The 23,198-nt window shown below is 40.0% G+C and overlaps 1 long non-coding RNA gene across 1 annotated transcript; it reads left to right on the plus strand.

The window, feature by feature from the left end:
- Nucleotides 1-423: 423 nt before the first annotated feature.
- Nucleotides 424-23,183, plus strand: LOC122450269. Its single transcript, XR_006272092.1, has 3 exons — nt 424-655; nt 17,862-17,869; nt 23,172-23,183. It is a non-coding gene; the product is annotated as an uncharacterized LOC122450269 (long non-coding RNA).
- Nucleotides 23,184-23,198: the final 15 nt, after the last annotated feature.

Consider the following 23,198-nt stretch of genomic DNA (forward strand, 5'->3'; position numbering starts at 1 on the left):
CATTACATAATCAACTTGCCTGCTCTTTTCTGTCCACAGTCATCCTGGTTCATCCTCTCCAAGAGGAGATCTACCTTTAGTAGATCTAATCTTCTACCTTTAGTCTACTTCTTATGTAGACTTTTCATTCTTTTTAATTGTTCAACCCCACCTTCTTCCTCAATTTCAGAAGCATTTGGAATTTCCAATTCCTAAGCCCTAATCAAGTTTTTTGGTGCAAAGCAGCTTCAACACTGCAAATCCCGAGTCAGTTGTTGCTCTCTGTTGGCTATCTATCCAAAATTTTGAGGTTTTACCTCTTTTCAGTCCAGTCTTACAAGAATGTGTGTCCTCAGATGTACAGAACAGACTTTTGGACTCTGTGGGATAAGGCGAGGGTGGGATGTTCTGAGAGAATAGCACTGAAACAAGTATACTATCAAGGGTGAAACAGATCACCAGCCCAGGTTGGGTGCATGAGACAAGTGCTCAGGGCTGGTGCACTGGGAAGACCCAGAGGGATGGGATGGGGAGGGAGGCGGGTGGGGGGATCGGGTTGGGGAACACACATTAATCCACGGCTGATTCATGTCAATGTATGGCAAAAACTACTACAATATTGTAAAGTAATTAGCCTCCAACTAATAGAAATAAATGAAAAAAAAAAAAAAAGAATGTGTGTCCTTTCTAGCCTTCTGCTATTGTTTTTGTGGGACTACAAGAGGGAGCACAATTAAACATGATGTTTTAATCCATCACTATGATACCATGAAATTAAAAGATGCTTCCTCTTTGGAAGAAAAGCTATGACAAACATAGCATATTAAAAAGCAGAAGACATTACTTTGCCAACAAAGGTCCATACAGTCGAAGATATGGTTTTGCCAGTAGTCAAGTACGGATGTGAGAGTTGAGAAAGCTGAGTGCTGAAGAATTGATGCTTTTGAACTGTGGTGCTGGAGGAGACTCTTGAGAATCCCTTGGACTGCAAGGAGATCAAACCAGTCAATCCTAAAGAAAATCAGTCCTGAGTATTCATTGGAAGGACTGATGCTGAAGCTCCAATACTTTGGCCACCTGATGCCACTCATTGGAAAAGACCCTGATGCTGGGAAAGATTGAAGGCAGGAAGAGATGGGGGTGACAGAGAATGAGATGATTGGATGGCATCACTGACCTCAATGGACATGAGTTTGAACAAGCTCCAAGAGATGGTGAAGGACAGGGAAGCCTGGCAAAAAGTTGGACATGACCGAGTGACTGAACAGAACAATAACCCCGACCTCAGGACAATTTCTATAGACAATAGACACTGCACATTTGGAAGACAGTAACACATACACATGCCAGACATATTCTTCTTTCAGTCCAGAGATAAAGTGAAATACGTATATGGGTATGTATCTCTGTGCCATTTTCACAGAAACACAAGCTAAGACAATATCATCACACTGCCATAGGCAACTGAGAGCTACTGGAACCTTTGAAAATGAGACATGCAGGATTTTAAGATAGTTCTTCAGAAAGTAGGGTAAAGGATAAATTGAATGTAGGAAGGGCTAAACAGAAAGGCAAGATTAGAGCTGGGCATGAGATAACAAGGTCTACATGGAGGGGTGGGGGTGGGGCGGGGGGATAAGGGCCATCCATTCAATCAGCTGGTTGTATTTAGAGAGAAAACATTAAGTGCCAGGCATTTTGCCAAGCCCCGGGTTTATAACTGTGGTAGACTGTATTTTCTAAAGATGGCCATATGAATGGACATATCTCATCCTATGTGCTCTTTTTATATTGTGATTTGATCCTCCTCTGTGGGGTTGAGAGATGGATTCTATTCCCTTTCCTCTGCATATGGGTGGTCTAGGACTGTGGCAAAAGTGGCACAGTGAGACGAGGCTAGCTGATAAAAGGTAATAACAGCTTTTGCCTAGATCACTGTCTCTTGGAACAATCCTCTGGGAGTCCTGAGTAGCCAGGTAAGGTGTGTGACTACTCCAAAGCTTCCATGAAGGATCGACCATGAGGATAGACTGGAGAGAGATGGAGACCTGCCCAAAGGGCCCCAGCTGTTGGAGTTTTTCAGCCTTGGCATCAGCCCTGTGTATAACAAAGCCTTGGAGACAATCCCAATCCCAGCCCTGAGTACTACGGATGTCCCTACTCTGATAGTGGTTGTGGAGAGACCCAGTGGCAATGACATAGCTGGGCCCAGTGAAACCCCAGAACTGTGTGAGCGAGAACGATAATAAAAAATTGTTGTTTCAAGCCATTGAGTTTTGAGGTGGCTTGTTACACCACCATTGAGGAAAGTAAATACATAATTACAGCACAATGTGATAAATCTCCTGATAGCTGATCTGATGCAGTGTGGCTGAAACAGTGGGGAGGAAGTGCCTGAGTCTGCTGACACAGGGTGGGAGGGGAGGTGGGAAGGGCAGGGGCGTGTGTGCAAGAGAGGTGATACAGGAGCTGTAACTGTAAGAATGAGGAGGTGAGTGTCACCTACAGTCTGGAAGTGGAGAAAGAGAGAGGCAGGAGAAAACAGGAAACAATGGATAGCCCTTTGAGATCGCCTGGGTGTGAGGCAGGGGATGAGGAAGAGAGGTTATAAATGGCTATAACGGGACTTCCTTGGCTGTCCAGTGCTTGAGACTCTGTGCTTTCAAGGCAGGCGGTGCCGGTTTGGGGAACTAAGATCCCACATGCCACATGGTGTGACCAAAAAATAAAAATAAGAAAATAAGAAAAATGGCTACGAGATCTTACTCTCTTTCTCTTATTCATTTAAAGATGTTCTAGTACCACTGGCCACTGCAGACACAGCCTCTTTGGCCTTACTGAAATTAACTTTACCTGAATTGGATCAAAATGTACAGTGTTCAAAAAAAGAGTCTTTATTGGTAGAAACAAGGCAAGACCTGGAATCCAGAGGTGCCATAAGTGCTACCACTAATAACTAGCGTGTGACCTCCTCTCTCTCTCTGCAAGATTAAAGGATTCGCTGCACTTATCACAAAGCTTGGCTTGAACCTGTCTGTGATTCATGCTCTGAGCACTGTCTCTGCACCTGCCTGGGGTTGGGACCATGTCCTTCCCGGCACACACACCTGCATCAGTGTTGAGATAAAAGGGGCTCTCTCCCTAGTCCCTTGGCTTATTTACCTCCAGGCACTAGCCCATTACTAAGGGAGATGTTGCCAGAGGTGAGGGGTGGAGAAAGGGAGGGAGGTGGCTGTGGAGGAGATGGGAACAGAAATAAGCATTTTCCTAGAAAAGGACTTCTTGGAATTTCTGTCTGATCGGGTATGCGGAAGACAGCTTAATTAAGAGGCAGTGCTTAATGACAAGGAAGGAAAATGTTCCTTATCTGGTAGATTCCTTTGCTAATGGAATCTTCCAGCTCACCCTGGCTAAGTCTAGCATTGACCGTGCTAGAAAGATTTATGACCATGAAAGCTCTAACATCAAGTTGCAGGGCAGCAGATTTGGGCACAGACTGTAGCCATCCCATCATTTTGGATGCTCCTCTAATGTAGAAGCCCACCTTCAAGTATGCATCCAGGGCTTTCCCAGAAGATGGAGGTGTTTCTCACGGTCCCACTTCCTGGCCATACACGTCTCCTCCACCCCATGCAGCCGTCATGTCTATTCTCAAAGCACAGCATCCTCTTTTCATGTCTTTTGTGCTCCTGAATTTCTCTTTCTTCCCTTCCTCACCTAACAAATTCACCCTCATCCTCAGAAGCAGACTTCAAGGGTACTTTCTCTGTAAAAGTGGTGGAATTGATCATTCATACTTGATGCTGCGCATTGGTATTGGGGCCAGACAGACATGATTCCAGAGGTGAATCTTGATTCTGATTCATGATTCTGAATCAGAATCAAATCTAATTCTGGAGGTGACTAATTCTGTGATTTTGGGTACGGCAGTCATACTAGGTTTCTAGGCTTGCTGTAACAGAGGACCATAAACTAGGATGGCCAAAAACCACTGAAATTTATTGTCTCACAGGTCTGGAGGCTTGAAGTCCAAAATCAAGGTGTCAGCAAGGCCAGGCTCCCTCAGAAGAATCTGGGAGGAGACTCCTTCTTGTCTCTCCTAGCTCCGGGTATTTGTAACCCTTGGTATTTCTTGACTTGTAGGGGTACCAGTCCAATCTCTGCCTGCATTGTCACAAGGCCATCTTCTCCCTGTCTCCACATTGTCTCCTTTCTGTGCATGTCTGTCTCTGTGTTTGAATTTATTGTTGTTCAGTCACTAAGTCGTGTCTGGCTCTTTGTGACCCCATGGACTGCAGCACACCAGGCCTCCCTGTCCTTCACCATCTCCTGGAGTTTGCTCAACTCACATCCATTGAGTCGGTGATGCCATCCAACCATCTCATCCCTTGTCGCCCCCTTCACCTGCCTTCAATCTTTCCCAGCATTAGGATCTTTTCTAATAAGTTGGCTCTTCGCATCAGGTGGCCAAAGCATTGGAGCTTCAGCATCAGTCCTTTCAATGAGTATTCAGGGTTGATTTCTTTTAGGATTGACTTGTGTGATCTTAGATTAGGGCCCACCTTAACGACCTCATCTGAACTTGGCTACATCTCCAAAGACCCTAATTCCAAATAAGGTCAGGTACACAGGTATTGTAGGTTAAGACTTCACCATATCTTCTGGGGAGGACACAATCCATCCTATAAGGACAGTTAATCTTGCGAAGCTATAGTTTTCTTAGCTGTAAAGTGAAGGATTAAAGTAGTATCCAAGTCAAAGAGGGACTGTTGGTGGGGTGCGGGGGAGGAGTACAGAACATGAGGCTTCACAGACAGCCTTCAACAAGACATGGTCCTCATTCAGGAATGTATCCACTTGCTGAGGAGCAGGCCAGCTTTGCATTCTCCACCCCGTCATCCAAAGGGTATCTTTACCTTGAGATTTTTCACTAAACCCACTGTGACAGCTATAGTACAGAAATCCATCTGAGGCCTGGGTGATGAGGGCAGTGATAATTAGTAAAAGATAACCAAAGCCTAGGTGTCTTCAAAGAAGAGAAGTTGAAACATGGTCTGACCTTTTCTTTCATCTCAAACTATGGCTGATACAAGTTTGAGCTTATGAATGGAGCTGGCAGTCTCTTTATACTAAAAACACGTATCATCTAAAGGAGAAGCCATTGACTTAACTTTACTTCTTCCTCATATGATTCATGAAAAATGAAAGTGAAAGTCGCTCAGCTGTGTCCAAATCCTTGCAACTCCATGGACTATACAGTCTGTGGAATTCTCTAGGCCATAATACTGGAGTGGGTAGCCTTTCCCTTCTCCAGGGGATCTTCCCAACCCAGGGATCAAACTCAGGTCTCCCACATTGCAGGTGGATTCTTTACCAGCTGAGCCACAAGGGAAGCCCAAGAATACTGGAGTGGGTAGCCTACCCTTCTCCAGGGGATCTTCCCAACCCAGGAATTGAACCAGGGTCTCCTGCATTGCAGGAGGATTCTCTACCAACTGAGCTATCAGGGAAGCCCATGGGAGAGACTATTTTGGAGGCTTTCCAGGAAGCACCTTGATTCTCACCCTGGAGATCCCCGGGATTTCAGCACCTGAAGCCCTAACAGAGGGCTGGCTGGGCTAAGACTTCCCTTTGTGTCTACTGCTTGGGCCCAGACTCAGTGAAATGGCCTGGCTCATGGGAAGACGTGCTGAAGGTGAAGAGAGTCACGACCAGCATGCTTATGCCCAGCCTTCCCAGCCCTAAGGAAATATCTTAGGGTCCTGATGATTCCTTCACAGCAGTGCTCAAATGCAAACCATCAGCAAAAATTTATTTCATCTGAGGATCCCTTCTAGTCAAGTCTCAGCTTACCTTTGCTATACAATCATTCTTTGGCCTTTGAAATCAGTAATGGTCAAAGCAATAAAGGCTAATTTTATGCTCTAGAACTTGACAGTGAAAAATATTTTACGTGATGGTCTGTGACTGGTTGATTTAGGAAACCAGCAAACCTGACAGATGAACGTAACGCAACACTGCAGGAGTGATGGGACGATCATATGCTCTGTTTTACACCATGCAAGGCAACTGAAATGCAATTCAGCAGATCCAGTGTAGCTCTGGTTGCTGTTTGCTTTTTTTCTTTTAGGAAATAAACATTTCAAAATATTTCCAGGTTATCCACTTATATAGGTCAAATTTTTAAAATAATGTAGTTGATTTTTGCACATTTAAGAATACAGGCTTTTGATAACAAATGCCTGAGTTCAGGGGCATACTCAGCTGTTTGCTAACTACACGACTTTGGACAGGTCAGTTATATGGATACCTCAGTTTCTTCAGCTGTAAAATGAAGATAATCATAATCGTCTCATAGTGTTAATGTAAAGATTAATTCAAAAAAGATACTCTGCAGAGCACCTGGCCCAGAATAAATGCTCAAGTGTTAGCACTGTTATTCCTCCCTCCCTCTCCTTCTCTGTATATTGATAACATAGATACAAGGCAGGGAGTAAAAAAGATGAATTTCTGCCACTGAGGCATTAATGGTGTAATATGGGAAGGCAAGCTTTTTAATAAGAGCCATATACATAGAGACCCTGAGACAGAAGTATGTACAATCACCGTGGGGGCACAGAGGAAAGCCTCGTGGCAAACTATGTAGAGGTCACACAGCTTGTCATTCTGATTGAAGGTGTGGGATGAAGTTCTCTATCAGGCAGTTGCTTACTCTGTGGGTATGGAAACCAGGCTGGGACAGCAAGATACCAATATAACTTCCCCATCAACTACTCAGTTCCTTCCTCTCTTCATAGCTATGCTTCCAGAAATGGGCTAATTCTGTCTTCCTACCACCAGATTTCCCCTCACTCTCAAATCTACTGTGTGCTCAGTTGCTTTAGTCACATCTGACTCTTTGTGACCCCGTGGACTGTAGCCCACTAGGCTCCTCTGTCCATGAGATTCTCCAGGCAAGGATACTGGAGTGGGTTGTCAGGCCCTCCTTCAGGGGATGTTACTGACCCAGGGGTCAAATACGCACCTCCTGTATCTCCTGCATTGGCAGGTGCATTCCTTACTGTTGACCCAGTGGGAGAGCCCCAAACCTATTGCAGTTCCATTTCTATTTCCACTCCTCCACCATAACTTCTCTTCTGGAGCCCAACTTCAATGCTTTCTGTTAAATTCTCTTACTCTGTTGTTTTTGATTGACTTTCTGATTTCTTTTTATTGACTCTCTCCTGTGTGACAACTGAAACTCTATTTTTTTTCTGTTTTTCCTCCTTTCTTTCTGCTTTCTCTTCTTTTCCACCTGCCCCATAGTTGTGCATTTCTCCATGGTTCCTTTTTTTAAGATGTGTGTTTTTTCTTGGCCAATGCACACTCCCAGACTGATCTCAGCAATGACATCGATTGTACCTTCAGCTCAGTTCCCTCTCCTAGATGGTAGAGCCACACCTCCTGAATGTTTTCACTTGGATAGACTATAGCACCTCAGACTCAATGTGTGTTCTTGGTTTTAATTCATTACATTACTGTCCTCAGTAATTCAGGCTAGAGACCTGGGATCTCGAGGTTTCCCATTCAGGTCTTCTCAACTCTGTGAACAAAATGTCTCTCAAACTCATCATCCTTTGTTGCCCTGCATAAGCCGTGTTTTCACCCTAACCTTCATTCCCCTACCTCACCTCAATACAACAGCCTTCTGACTGACCTATTAATATCTCCAAATTTTTCCTTTGTCTGGACTATTGACCTTTATTGTCAGTCATCTTAGATGCACATCTGATCGAGGCACACCCTTGCTGAAAACTCTTTTGAATTATTAGTTCAGAAAAATGTCCAAATTCCTTACTTCAAAGTTCTTCACACTTTGACTTCTACTTGCCTTTCTATACTAGTTCCTCCAAAACTCTGAAATATAACAGCCCTTTATGGGATAATTTTGTCTCCCCTGCAAATTCATGTTGAAATCCTAACTCCCAGAATGTGACAATATTTGAAGATCAGGTCCTTAAGAGAAGTAATTAAGTTAAAAATAGAGCCATTAGGGCCTTAACCTAATAGACTGGTGTCTTTATAAAAAGAAGCAGTTATGTATACTAACAACTGACTGTGCAAAAGAAAAATTAAGGAAACAATTCTATTTACAATAGCATCAAAAATAATAGAATACTTAGGAATAAAGTTGACCAAGAAGGTGAAAGAGCCATACACTGAAAATTATAAGACAATGATGAAAGAAATCGAAAAAGATACAAATAGAAAGATAGCCTGTGCTCACGGACTGAAATAATATTATTAAAATGTCTATACTACCTAAAGTGATCTACAGATTCAGTGCAATCCCTATCAAAAATACCATGGCACTTTTCATAGATATAGAAAAAAATAACCCTAAGATTCCCGTGGAACCACATACAAACTGAACAGCCTAAGCAATATTGAGAAAGCTGAACAAAGTTGGAAGCATCACATTTCTTGATTTCAATCTATATTATAAAACAGTAATAATCAAAGCAGTCTGGTACTGGCATAAGAACAGACACATAGACCAATGGAACAGAACAGGGAGTTCAGAAATAAACCCACACATGTATGGTCAACTTATTTTTAATGAGAGTATCAAGAATATATTATGGGGAAAGAAAAGCCTCTTCAATAAAAGGTGTTGGGAAAACTGGACAGCCACATGTAAAACAGTGAAATTGGATCCTACTTTATACCACAAAATTAACTCAAAATGGATTAAGGACTTAAATGGAAGACCTGAAACCATAAGCCTCACAGAACAAAAGATAGGGTAACCTTAACATTAGTCTTGGCAATGATTTTTTAGCTATAACACTAAAAGCACAAGCAACAATAAATAAATGAATGGGACTACATTATACTAAAAAAGATTCTTTTACAGCAAACATTCACCAGAATGAAAAGGCAGTCTATGAAATGGGATAAAATATTTTCAAACCATATACCTGATAAGCGGTTAATATCCAAAATATATAATGAACTCATACAACTCGATAACAAACTAAAATAAAATAAGCTGATGAAAAGTTTGGCAAAGGATTGAATAGACATCTTCCCAAGAAGACATACAAATGGCCAACAGTAATAAGAAAAGGTGTTCAACATGATTAATTATCAGAGAAATGCAAATCAAAACCAAAGTGAGATATCAGTTCACATCTGTTAGGATAGCTATTAGCAAAAAGACAAGAAATAACAAAGGTTGGCAAAGATGTGGAGGAAAGCGAACACTTGTACATTGTTGGTAGAGATGTAAGTTGTTACAACCACTATGGAAAACAGTATGGAGATTTCTCAAAAAATAAAAAACAGAAGTACAGTATGTTTCATCAATCTCACTTCTGGGTATATATCCAAAGAAGATGAAATCAGTATTTCAAAAAGGTATCTACATTCCTACAGTCACTGCAGCATTATTCACAATAGCCAAGATACAGAAACAACCTGTCAATGGATTCATCAACAAGAAAATGTGCTATATACATTTGGTGGAATATTATTCAGCCATAAATAGGAAGGAATAATGTCATTTGCAACAACATGGATAAACCTGGAGGACATCATGCTCAGTGAAATAATCCAGACACAGATAAACAAATATTGCAACATCTCACTTACATGTTGAATCTTAAAAAGTCACATCCATAGAATCAGAGAGTAGAATAGTGGTTTCCAGGGGCTAGGGGTGGGGGGATGTTAGTCAAAGAGTACAAATTTCCAACATGGTGACTGTAGTTCATAACACTCTATTATATACTTAAAACTGCTATGAGGATTGATCTTAAGTGTTCTTATCACACACACAAAGGTAATCATGTGAGCTGATGGATATGTTAATTAACTTGATTGTGGAAATAATTTTACAATGTATATGCATATTAAATCAAGTTGTATACCCTAAAAAGTAAAGAAATGGGCCGTATTCCCCAAGATGGAAAAATAAATTGGCTTCATTGCTTACAAAAAAAAAATAAATAAATAAGGAAGTCATGTGTGTGTCACATATACTTACAGAGAAAGACCATGTGAAGAAATAGAGACAAGACAGCCATCTACAAGCCAAAGAGAAAGGCCTCATAGGAAACCAATACACCTTGATCTTGGACTTTTAGCTACCAGAATTGTAAGAAAATAAACTTCTATTGTTTAAGCCACCCAGTCCCTGTGGTGCTTTGTTATGGTAGTCCTAGAAAACTAACACACAGCCTATAAGACTATTCAGTCTAGACTACTCTGATTTTGGAAAACACCCATACTTTTACTGATGCAATTTCTTTCACCAAGTGTCGTTTTCTAGCCAGTATTTATCTTTGAAAATATTTTATCTCTATCTCAAAGTATTTCTCAAAAGCCTATGCCCATCAAAGCTAGAAGGAATTTTTCCCTCCTCTATGTTCCTTTTGTACTCTGCTCTTACTTCTAATAAAGCAACCATCACATTATCATCCTGTTTTTCCTGAAAATTGTGCCAATGCTAGAAGATAAGAGCAGAAAGACAATGACAGTCAAATTATGCCTGATGGTTGCTTGGAGTGATGTAATGACTGTGTTGGTGGAACTGTGGGGAAGGCGATAGAACAGATGGATCTTAATAGTTAATTAATTTTAGGAAGTCAAGGTCAAAGTCCAGATGAATGATGAAGTCTGGATTTCTGACTTGGACAGCCTGGTGGATGGTGATTCGGTAGCTTTATGTAGGGAGTTCTCAAGGAGAAGGGGCCTTGGGAGACAAGGTAGTTCAGTGTTGCTTGTGAGTAACTATGGACATCTAGGAGGATGGGTCCTATATGCAGATGAATGTGCAAGTCTGCATTTCTGGAGAGAAATGCATCGAAAAGCTGGCCTTGTAATATTTTTTAACTCTTATTTTGATGAGCTCTGGATCCTTAGGCACAGTTTCTGTCAAAAAAACTATCCCGCAGAAACTTGAGGACCAAGATCATGCTAAGGATGTGGAAGAAGGGACAAAAATATCAGAGTAAACCCTACAAATAACCAAGAAGCTCGGGGAAGACTGCCATCCAAAATGTGTTCTCTTGTTTAGTGACCACAAAACTTAAAATTCTACTATCAGTGACATTATTTATTAATTCTTATTGAAGGTGTTTCTGAGTTAAGATGAGAAGCAAGGGACATTAAGAGGAGGTAAAATTCTTGACTCCCAAGTTCTGCTGTTCTCTGAAGCTGGGGAAGGGTTCTGTGATCATGGAGCCCCATCAGAAATTGAAGGACAGGAGTGCTGAAAGGTAAAGGAGACCCAGAATAACACCCTACCTGGAATAACCAGCTGCCCACCACGGCAGCAGGCCTAGGTCAGATAATGAGAAATCAGAAGGCCCCTGCTGCCAACCAAATCTCCCTTTCAACTATTTGTGCAGATAATCTGGCCAGGAATAGAGGGAACTGCCCCAACAGACTGTGATGGAGAGCTGACAGATTAAGGGGAGAACAGCATGCCACCAATATGACAGCATGGAAGCAAAACGTGTTGGCTCTCTAATGAGAATCTGACTTGCCACCACTGCTCTTGCATTTACGTTCCCCAGAGCAGCTCAGCCTCACTTGCCAAAAGTGGCGGGGGGTGGGAAGGCTGTTGGCCTCATGCCCACCTGGGTACCTGCTGGGAGAATTTTGCACATGCTGCTAAGTGCCCAGTGGCACTGAGGGCTTCCATTTACATTCTTAATTACCCTGAAATTCAGCCACATGGTCCTTCTGCCTGTCTGGACCAGTGCTTGATGGCAGCTGGTGCTAGAAACTTACTGTGCTCCAACAACCCTCGAGTTCTATCCTTCCTCTGTCAGGGAGGGACCTCCCAAGTCAATGAGAAGAATGCACATGTATGTGTGCACGTCTGTGGGTGCACATGTGTGCCTGGGCTTATGTGTGTAATTTCTGGTTCCAGATACTTGCATGTATACATATCTGTAGGGGAGGTAGTGGGGTTCATGCTCATTACAGGGAGTTTCCCTTGACTACTGACAACAATGGGGAAGTGTTTTAAGCTTTCTCCAGGAACCAGAAATTTTCCAATCTTAATTTGAGGAAGTGCAGAAATATTTTGTTACATATTCATAATAACTGGTTGCATTTATCTTTCCTGAAAGAGGCAAAGTTTTTGGTATGTTGTTTCTGGACTTTAAAGTAGAGTGGAAGGAAGTGAGGTTGCAGGTGTTTGGGGACATTTTTGATCCTCCCTGCACAAAATTTCTCCACATTCCCCTTCTTTTGATTTTGTCTGGGGAGAAAGGTTTTGAAATGGGTATTTGTGGGGTGTGCAATTCCATATACACATACTCCTAGGCCCATGTATATACACACATGCATTAACATGCTCACTCAATACATAACAATGTGCAAAATGTCTTGCTAGAAACTTTGGTGAATGAAAAAGTAGTTTTCCATTCATCCTCAAAGATCCTCAAACTCTGTTAAACTGGAAAAATATGGTAGAAAGCAGTAAGTGTTAGAAGCCAAGCTTCTAGTAAGGTCATTGTGTGGGTAAGAAGTTCAGAGATGGAGGGAGTTACTCTCAAGCCAGTGGTCAGGGAAGACTGGGGAGGGAGGAGCTGCAGCATGAACCTGTTCAGGTATGCAGAGACCATCCTCTGATGAGTGTTGCTGAAAGCTGCCACTGGGGGAAATAATGGAAGAGGGTAAACTGATAATAGATGCGGGCACTTACAAAGTTCCCAGTCCTCACAATGTCCTACAGCCATTATCGGTACTTCGAAGAGCAACCCCTCTACTAATTCTCTAGGTGAACACCCTCCTGGAGTTCCGCTCTCCTTTCTGAGTTCATGAGGAGGTCCCTTTCTGACTTCACAAAGAAGGTCCCTGCAGACTTTTTCTCTTGGCAACACTAAAACTAAAGAGCCAATCAGAGGAGATGAACAAATAGATAATAGTTACTGTCCATTCAAAATGCTTGCTTATTTGAGTATTCCTTTTATCATGCATGCCTGTTCAGTCACTCAGTTTTGTCCGACTCTTTGTGACCCCTTGGACTGTAGCCCACTAGGCTCCTCTGTCCATGGAATTTTCTAAGCAAGAATATTGAAGTGTGTTGCGGTTTCCTACTCCAGGGGATATTCCCAACCCAGGGGCTGAACTCACACCTCTTCTGTCTCCTGCATTAGCAGGCAGATTCTTTACCACTGTGCCACACTTGGGATGCCCATTTTATTACCTTAAATCATTTAAGAAAACCTTCATCAACCATCTATAAATTCTCAGGCACTGAGCTAGGCACTACCCACAAAATGCCTAGCTGAGAAACAGTCATAGAAAACCAGCAGGACACATGGTGGGATAATTATGTGTATAGAATGCTCTGGGAAGTCCTGAGGGGACTTTCAAGAAAGCTGGAAATTAAGGGTGGCTTTATGGAGAAGGAGAAATTTAGCTGAGTTTATTTTTTTCTGAGTTTTGAAGGAAAGTTGGTTAACTTGATGAAAGGGGAATTGTGTCAAATGTGGTAAAATTGAACTGTATTGGTAAATATGATGCCAATGGAATAGCCACTGCTGCTTTCAATTAGAATCTCTGTAGGACATGGCTTCAAACTTGTTTGCTGGACAGACTAATTCAGTGCTACCAATCTGATGGTTTATCTCACAGCACCAAATAGCACTGAGACAAAGGTTATAAAGAACTACTAATTTTTAAAATACGATGGGATCAAGAATAGTTCAAGTAATACAGTTGTTTACATTTTTAGATAGCAGAACACAGGGATTGATGATATAACTTGTAATATATTTGGTTATAAAATCCAGGGCAGAAATCAAGAATATTGAAAATATTCCTGAAAAATATTTTAAAAGTTCAGGTCATTTTAACAAAGCTGTATGTGTGCTTAGGGAGAAGATGGTTTACAAAAGCAAGTTAAATCATCCTTGAATGAGTATTTCAAGGAAGAAATAAAAATTAAAATTGCAATCCAATAAAACCTGTTTACCAAAACTTATGGGATATGGCCAAAGTTCTAATTAGAAGTAATTCATTGCCTAAAGTGATTTAGTTGTGAAAAATACATGATCATTTTTTCATGTAGCTAGAAAACTGAAATCAATCTAAGGAAAGCAGAAGGAAGAAAACAGTAAAGATAACAGCAGAAATAAGTAAATTAGAAATCAGAAAAATTCAGCAGAGGAAATTTTCACCAGGAAGTAAAGAAAAAAATGCAACACATTTAAAATAAATGAACGAAAAAATATCTAATGCTGCATATATATATATATCTGTCATATTAACATAATTTTAATGAAAATGATGTATGTGAAACTTCACAGTGTTTTGAAAAACACAACACAATGGTAAATATCTAGGGAGCTTACAAATTATCAAAGTCGATTCAAAGAGAATGGAAATTTTGGATAGATGAAATAATATGGCAAACATTTCAAAGAATTATTAAGGAATTATTCTATCAAATAAAAGTTTCAGGGACAGAGATTCCTACTGATGAGTTCTCTAAAATGCTAAAAGTAATGTGAACTGTAAATTCAAGAACAGAGAAAATACTGAACATATTTAATTAATTTACTAAATAAATAAATTAAATAATAACCTAAATAAATTTAATAAATGAACATTTCTAATTTATTTACTATAAGCTGATATCAAAAAATCTTATCTATATTGCATATAATAATACTATGGAATTCCACATTATGTATGTGGATATAAAAAGTGCAAACTAAAACACTGATAATTAAGTACACAGTGGAATATTACTCAGCCATGAAAAAGAACACATTTGAATCAGTTCTAATGAGGTGAATAAGTTAGAAAGAGAAACGCCAGTGCAGCATATTAATGCATATATATGGAATTTAGAAAGACAGTAATGACCATCCTATATGCAAGGTAGCAAAAGAGACACAGATGCAAAGAACAGACTTATGGACTATGTGGGAGAAGGCGAGGGTGGGATGATATGCGAGGATAACACTGAAACATATATATTACCATATGCAAAATAGATGACCAGTGCAGGTTCCATGCATGAAGCAGGGCACTCAAAGCCAGTGCCTGGGTGGGGAGGGAGGGGGATGGGGCTTCAGGATGGGAGGACACATGTGCACCTGTGGCTGATTTATGTCCACGTATGGCAAAACCCACAATATTGTAATTATCCTTCAATTAAAATAAACTAATTAATTAAAAAACAAGTCATAAACAAAATAGACCAATAAATGAAGTTAAATAGTATGGCTAAAAAAAAAAAAACTTTTTTTGACATGTAAGAGTAAATTCCTGAATCAAAGAATCCAAGTCTGTTTAAATACTATGTCTCTCAAAATCAAACCATGAAAGGCTACGTGACCATATCAATCATATCTGATAAAATTTAGTATCCAATATTGAAAAAGAAAACTATAGTGAAGTAGAACAAACAGTATGCTTTCTTAATATGAAAAAGTCTGTATCTTAAACCAATGACAAATATCTAGCTCATTAAAACTGACAGGAGTTTGTAAGAGGGAAGATGCTTATATATGAAACAGAAATAAGTAAAATTATTCAAAAGGAAGAAACTTGATATATCTTCCAAAATATTTTAGAATTAGAATAATGTATAATAATTTAGCACTGGGTCAAGTGGTGGATCTCAAAGTACATATATTATATTCAACTACTTTGTATTATAAATATTTAGAAAATATAAAGAATAAAAGAACTTGCTTAAAGCATTGTATGAATAAAAATATAACAAACTATAATATGTGAAAATTTTATATTAAAAAACAAAAAAAATCAATAAAAACATATTAAAAATTAAACCCAAACTGGTCAAGCACCAAGCACATAAATAGGCTATCCTCCTCAGATAGTAAAGAATTCGCCTACAATGCAGAAGATGCAGGTTTGATCCCTGGGTTGGGAAGAGCCTCTGGAGAAGGGAATGGCAACCCACTCCAGTATTCTTGCCTGGGAAATCACATGGACAGAGGAACCTAGCAGGCTAAAGTCCATGAGACTTTAAAGAGTTGGACATGACTGAGTAACTAACACACTCTAAAAATGAAAACAAATCCTTAACAAGTATAAGAAGGAAAGTATTCCATTTCATCAGAAATCAGAAGAAAAGAATTTAATGAAATACTATTTTCTACCTATCAAACTAATGAAATGTTTAAAAATAGTAATTTATTTTGAAAAGAATGTTGAGAAAGTGCTCTTATGAATCATTGTTAAAATGAAAATGGCTACTGACATTCTAGAAAGTGATTTGAAAATAAAGAACCACACAGAAATTTTTACCATTGGTCCTGATAATTCCACTTATAAGACTATATCCTCAGGAAATTATGAGAAATGTCTGAAAAGATTATATATAAGGCCCTCCATCATGAGTTTATTATAGCAAATTATTAGAAGCAATCAAAATGTCTAATAATAAATAGGAGTCTAGCATAATTATGATATGTCCATATGAGGTAACATTTTTCAGACCATTACAAATCACTTTTGCATAAAATAGTTAATGATGTGGAAGAATGCACATAATGTAATTTATATTTATATATATAGCGGGAGAGAAAGAGAAAAGCTAAGAGTAAGCAGTTCTAAATCTCTTTGTGAGAGGTTTACAAATTATTTAAAATTTTTTACATTTTCTTCATGTTCTAAAATTTTAAAAACATCAGTCAGACCAAAAGCCTGAAGAACATTCCTGATAATAGTTTCTTTTGGCCAGGAACAAAAGTGACTCTGTCTGCCATAGCATATACTTTATGGCTAGCGTATTTGTACTGCCTTTTTTATCATTCTGACTTTTGATTTTATTTCATAAATTTACATTGATAAAGTTTCTCCCTTTTTCTACCTCAGTATCTGATTCAGTACTTTGTGGAATGAAACAAGGGACTAAACAAATAGGCAAATGGGAAGAAATGTGAATCATGTGTCCTAAGTGATTTTCATACTCAATTCTCTTCCCTGAGTCTAGAACATAGCCTTGGAGCCTTTCACTCGGAGGTCAGAGACTTACTCTTCTGTGTCTGATTAAACAGCTCAAGAGAGAATGTTCATGGGCCAGTGACAGTCAAACTCAGGGCTCCTGGGTGCTGCAGTCCTTCTTAACCTTACGTCAGTGCTGGGTAAAAAGAGGTGAAACCTGAGAGAGAAGGCATGGGCAAGTCCTACTACATCTTCTTTCTCCACTTCTGATGCCTAGAACTGTGGTTGGAATCTGATCAGTGTGGAAGTCAGAGGACCTTTCTTGTTAACTGAAATCCTTTTAGCTATGGACCAGATTTCTCCATTAGGGTCAGGTTTTTGTTTTTGTTTTTAATCTTTTTAATGTCAGATTAAAGCTAAATTTTAGCTAAGTTTGAAGGAAGATTCACAAATCACCTTAAATTCTTCCTTTGAGAGAGAGATGGAGAAAGAGAGGGAGAGACGGAGGGAGGGAGAGAGACAGAGGGGGAGAGAGAGAGGAAGGACAGAGGGAAAGAAAGATCATTTTATGAAATACTTGACATAATGTTACTCTGATAAGTCTGAAGAAGTGTGAGTCACTACACAACCATTCTCTCAACTCAGAACAAAAATCTTCATGGAATTACTGTGCTTTTAATCCAAAGAGTTGGGTGTTTGGCATTCCACAGTGCTTTGTGGTATCCTGCCAACCAGGGGAGCCACTCATGAAAACAGCATATTGTTGAATTCTGGGTCTCAGCTCTCTTGGGTTGATAAATGGCAGTCCATCTTTTAAGACCCTTCCTGAATTAAGAAAGGATTATCGGATTAAGGTATGTCCAGAATAGTTTAAACATCTAATGTAATTTACATTTTATACCTGGGATTATTTTGGAAGCTGGGTGACTGTAGAAAAAAAATTTTTTTTTCATTAATAGGAAAAGATGTAATGTCAAATCACTTACACATGAAGGTTAAGTTTATTTGGAAGACAGACTTGAACAGTGTGGCAATTCTTGGAATTAATACTGAAGGAAATTATGACCCGCTGTCTGGAAGTGTGCTTGTGTGGGAGTCTGTGTCTATGTACATGTGAGATTCATTTGCTGTTAGAGGAGCAAGAGTTGACTAAACAGGAAGCAGACAACAGCTCTTTTCGTTAACAGGTGGGGTCACAATCTATCAGCGCTGACTGGTTAGAAAGTCATGGAACCGATGCTAAATGTCACTATGTTTCCTACTTGAGTTTCAACACTGTATCTGCCCTCCTCCCTTCCTTCCTCAAGATTTCCCTCTACCCTTCCCTCTTTTCATAATACACCGTTTTGTTTCATACTTCTTTGCAGCAGTAAAAAGCCCCAAAGCAATGTCAAAGCCAGGTGTAACTAGTTGGTTTAATTCTAATAAATTTTGTATTTATTTGTTTCTACATTGACTTGGCCTCCTTACTATTCTCCACTCTACTCGGAAAAAGATTTTTCATTGTATGGCATTTTTGTTTTGCATTTCCTTTCTCAAAAAAGAAAAAAAAAGGGGGAGATTATGTGAGGAAAAAAACAAAATAGTAACACGATATGGGTCCAGGAAGATTTAGTCCAAAATTCTTTTTTCTTTTTTTCGCTCGGACAAGGAACTTGAATCTCAAACCTAAGGAAGCTATTATTGTTCTTTAAAAACACTCATTTTGGGAGGAAAATATCCTAAAACTGTTAGGAATCTTGAAATATCACTTTCCTTTTTCATTATATTCAGTAGAACACACTGTATCATTGACATTCATGCTTGCTGCTGTAACAAGTAAACCCCAAATTCAATAAAGGTTCAAACACCGAAAGAGTTTACTTTGCTTTCAGATAAAGGATAAAATAGGTTTTCCTAACTGATGCCCAACTTTCTCCCAGATGGTGATTCAAGGACTCTTATTTCTTCCATCTACTATTCCATCGTCAACACTTTGGCTTCCAAAACTGTCATTATTAATCTGTGTCAAGTTACTAGAAGAGGAAAGAACAAGAAGAATGGTATGTGAAAGATTTCTTAGGACCAAGCGTTCAAGCCCATCTTCACTAAGGTTCACTTAGGTTCAGACTCCACTGGCTTGAACTCAGTCACATGGCCACATCAAACAGAAAAGGAAAGAGCGGGTATGATCCGGCTATGTGGCAAGGGAAAAGAGGATACAGGCTTCGTGAACAGCTTGCTATTCTCTATTTTCAATGGAAAATTCTACTTGCTTAGAGCACTTTCAGTGATGTTATGCTTCATGAGCAAATGTATTGGAGCATGGTACAGACATATGATTTGGCTCTTTAAAAAATTGTGAATCAGGCCACAGCCTCTGTACAACACAAGAGTGTCTTAGAAAGTAGAAATCTTCCTTTGCATCCATTTCAAATGAAAAATGGAGGATGGGGTCTCATGATAGGATTAATGGACATCTGAAGACAACTGTTTGGGGACCAAGACTAGAGTAGAGGAGGGAGTAATGAGTAGGCAGCAGAGCATCATTCTGTTGAGAAGTTACGGTCGGTGGGAGCACTAGAAACTTAGACTGTTGTTCCAGCTGTTACACTAGATAAGATCTAGGCATGCTGACAACCATTATCAACAGAATATAGTAATGGCAGCAGACCCAGAGTTAAAAATCAAAAGACTGAGCAAAGTTGTGTTCATCTGTTCCAAAGTCTATATTATTTCCTTCTATCACTTTGCTCCACTCAGGCAAACTGATTTATAAGTTATAGTCACTCAGCCACCATTAATTTCACTAAGGGCATTTCACACTTGTACAATGAATGTTTGAATTAAGACATTTCTTTTCTTCCTAAATTGAATTGCATGTTAACTGGTTATTGGCTGTTGCTGGTGGTCCACACAATTACAGATAAGAGCATTGATCTGGCAAGAAAACAAATTGGCTCTTAAAAGAAGGCAGTTTGGATTTGACAGCTACAGATGATTAGGTGTCTCACTAATGGATGCTGTGTATCACCATCAGAGGTGTGAGAGATCTGCAAACACTTTCTCTCAACTGCCTACTTCTACCCGGAAAGGTTGCTTTAATCTTGAAGGAGTCTTTTGGGCCTAGAAAAGAGAACAACAGTCTCAAAGGCCCCTTGCTGAATCATCTAACTTCGGAGAAAACAAAGCATAATTTTAGTTCCATCCTGATGCTCCAGGCCAGTTGCATCTATCTGGGACTTATCACCCCCTGTCCGGAAACCTACCGCCCCCTACACCCTCCCAGAAGACTTATCACCCCCTGCCCAACTACAAGTGTCATCTCAACAAAAGAATACTCAAAATATCCCGCCTGATTGATGTTTCCCTTATCGCTTCCACAAACCTCCCTATAAGTATGAAGCCTCCCTGATCCCTTTCGGCGCTCAGCCTGGTCGTTAGGCCGACTGCCACCCCTCCTTGCCTGAATAAAGGTAACCTACTTCTGTTGAGGTCGTCTTTCCTTTTCTGCCTCGCTGGAACTATGCCTTACAAATCTGCCTTCTCCTATCCGTGCACATTGAATAGAATCCATTGATAGGTGATAAAGCCCCAAGTTACATGGATGATTTGTGAGTTTTGAGATAGGCAGAAGTTACTGAGAGAAATCTTGGTTCAATCAGGTAGCATCCAAAGTGATGCTGGTTTCAACTACAAATGCCTGACAGACAACAGGTACAAACAAACTCAGCAACACATGACAAAGTGACTTCCCCCAGGAATGGAAGACCAGCAAGGGTATTACCCCAGAGATTCCATTCTATTGTAAAGAACCCAGATTCTGGACACCCTGGCTAGAGGACGTCTAATGTGATGTATGGTTAGGTAGTTTGCTCAGTAATTGGTTTGCTGGCTTTTAGGACTTGATCAAACCTAGACGGCATATTAAAATGCAGAGACATTACTTTGCCAACAAAGGTCTGTATTGTCAAAGCTATGGTTTTTCCACTAGTCATGCATGGATGTGAGAGTTGGACCATAAAACAGCCTGAGCGCCAAAGGGTTGATACTTTTGAACTGTGGTGTTGGAAAAGACTCTTGAGAATTCTTTGAACTGCAAGATCAAACCAGTCAATCCTAAAGGAAAGCAACCCTGAATATTCATTGGAAGGACTGATGCTGAAGCTCCAACACTTTGGCCAACTGATGCAAAGAACTGACTCATTGGAAAAGATCCTGATGATGGGAAAGACTGAAGGCAGGAGGAGAAGGGGATGGGGACGACAGAGGATGAGATGGTTGGATGGCATCACTGACTCAATGGACATGAGTTTAAGCAAACTCTGGGAGATGGTGAAGGACTGGAAGTCTGGTGTGTTGCAGTCCATGAGGTCACAAAGAGACATGACTGAACAACAAGAGACTTGATCTGAGCTCAAACACTTTCAGAAAGAATGACTCAGGTCCTGTTCTATCTAGTGACCTCAAGACAGAGACAGAACCCCCTGCTTCCAGGACATGAGTATCAGCAGCTTGACCTCTTACCTTCTCCTTGATCCTGGGCAAGGTAGGGGGCCTCTGGTGAAGAGCTCAGTACTGCCCATCTGATATCTCAGCCACCCCCAGTAGAAGCCATTTTGGGGTAGATTCCATTGACTTTTAAGAGTCATCTATACGACTCCTCCAGTGTAAGATGATCTCATTGTAAAACTCTCTCTGTCCCTCAGGGGAGTGATAAGCCGCATTCTGTTTAAGAGCTTTGGGTCAAAGTCCAGATCCCCAGCTTTATTCCAGATCTGGATACATCTGAAAGAGGCTATTACTTTCCAGGGGTCAAGCTTTCAGATCTTACCCCATCGAGAAGATAATAAAAAAGCACTTGTAGTTGGATTTTATTCATCATTTATATAATCACTGAAATTGCAGATGAAATAGGCCATTATGTCATCCCGCCTCTCTTGTTAGCCAGTGTGTATGTATTTTTTCTTTTATAACATCCCATAAAAGCATCCTACACAGGGTTAGATCATAATAGTCTCTCAGCCATTTGTGGCAAGTGCAAAATATTCCAAATGAGTTGAATTTCTGCCTGATTTCCATCTGGAAGATTCTGGAGATGGCTCAGTCTGAGCAGCCATGCCTTTTTCCTCATCCCTCCTGACCTCCATCTCTGTGATGGAAGCAGGGCCAACTCTTTCTGGACAGTGGTACAGGACCTGTGTCATTATGGGCTCTGACAGAAGAAATTCAGATGGTTCTCTGGCCATATTTGTCAAGCAGGAATATGTGGAATCTCTGTGGGAGGCTAGAGGCATATTCTTAGAAAGTCAAAAAACATTAAAAAAAAATTTTTGTTGGAGTATAATTGTTTTACAGCATCGTGTTAGTTTCTGCTGTACAATGAAGTGAGTCAGCTCTATGTACACATGTATCCTCTTCCTCTTGGACATCCCTCCCTCCATCCCACCCCTCTCAGTCATCACAGACCCCTGAGCTGAGCTCCCTGTGCTATATAGCAGCTTCCCACTAGCTATCTATTTTACACATGGTACTTGATGAGAAATTTTCTATGTTATATTTTCAGTTTGATGATCTAAAAAAAAAAAAAAAACACATGCATATATCTTGGGGCATCTGAAAGACCTCAGAATTGACAACTGCTACGTGATTCCAGAGCTCCATTGCATTTGTGTCGGAGCCAAGTGGTATGTTTCACCAATGAGAAGGGGGTGAGGTAGAATTCACTTGCACTCTAGTGAAAGCCAGAGAGCTTCAGTGTATACTAAAGAAGTGGTGGCTTCTCAGAATTTTCATAGAAGTACTGTAGGGATGGGGTCATTGCGTAACAGGAGACAACAGAGGCAGACCAAACTTAAAAGCGAGTACATACACCATAGCACTTGGAATCACAGTCACATTCTGAGCAAAAATTAATTTTACCAAGTTGTCATATGTCATATTAAACTAATGCTAATGATTCCAGTATTAGTTTAGCTTTATTTGCAATTAATTTTGACTGTATTGCTTAAGGGTTAATATGCATAAGGGGTTTAAGCTTAGTTTAATGGTTATATATATCTAAGAAACATTAAAATACAATAAATTGGTGTCAACATGGGGCTACACGACAGTTGTTTTCCTCTAAAAAGACATCTAAATGCTGTTCAAGTAGAAGAAGTACTGCTTTATAGGATTATCTTGTGTCTTTCTGAGGACGACTGTTCATTCTGTTTATATCTCCAATAGCTATCCACAGAAAGTATCAGCTCCTATTTTCAGTGAATTTTGAAGACTGGACCATATTTAAGAAGGAGAAAATTATTTTCTTTCATCTT

This window comes from Cervus canadensis, chromosome 11, assembly GCF_019320065.1.
Source record: "Cervus canadensis isolate Bull #8, Minnesota chromosome 11, ASM1932006v1, whole genome shotgun sequence".
In the NCBI taxonomy this organism is placed as follows: Eukaryota; Metazoa; Chordata; class Mammalia; order Artiodactyla; family Cervidae; genus Cervus; species Cervus canadensis.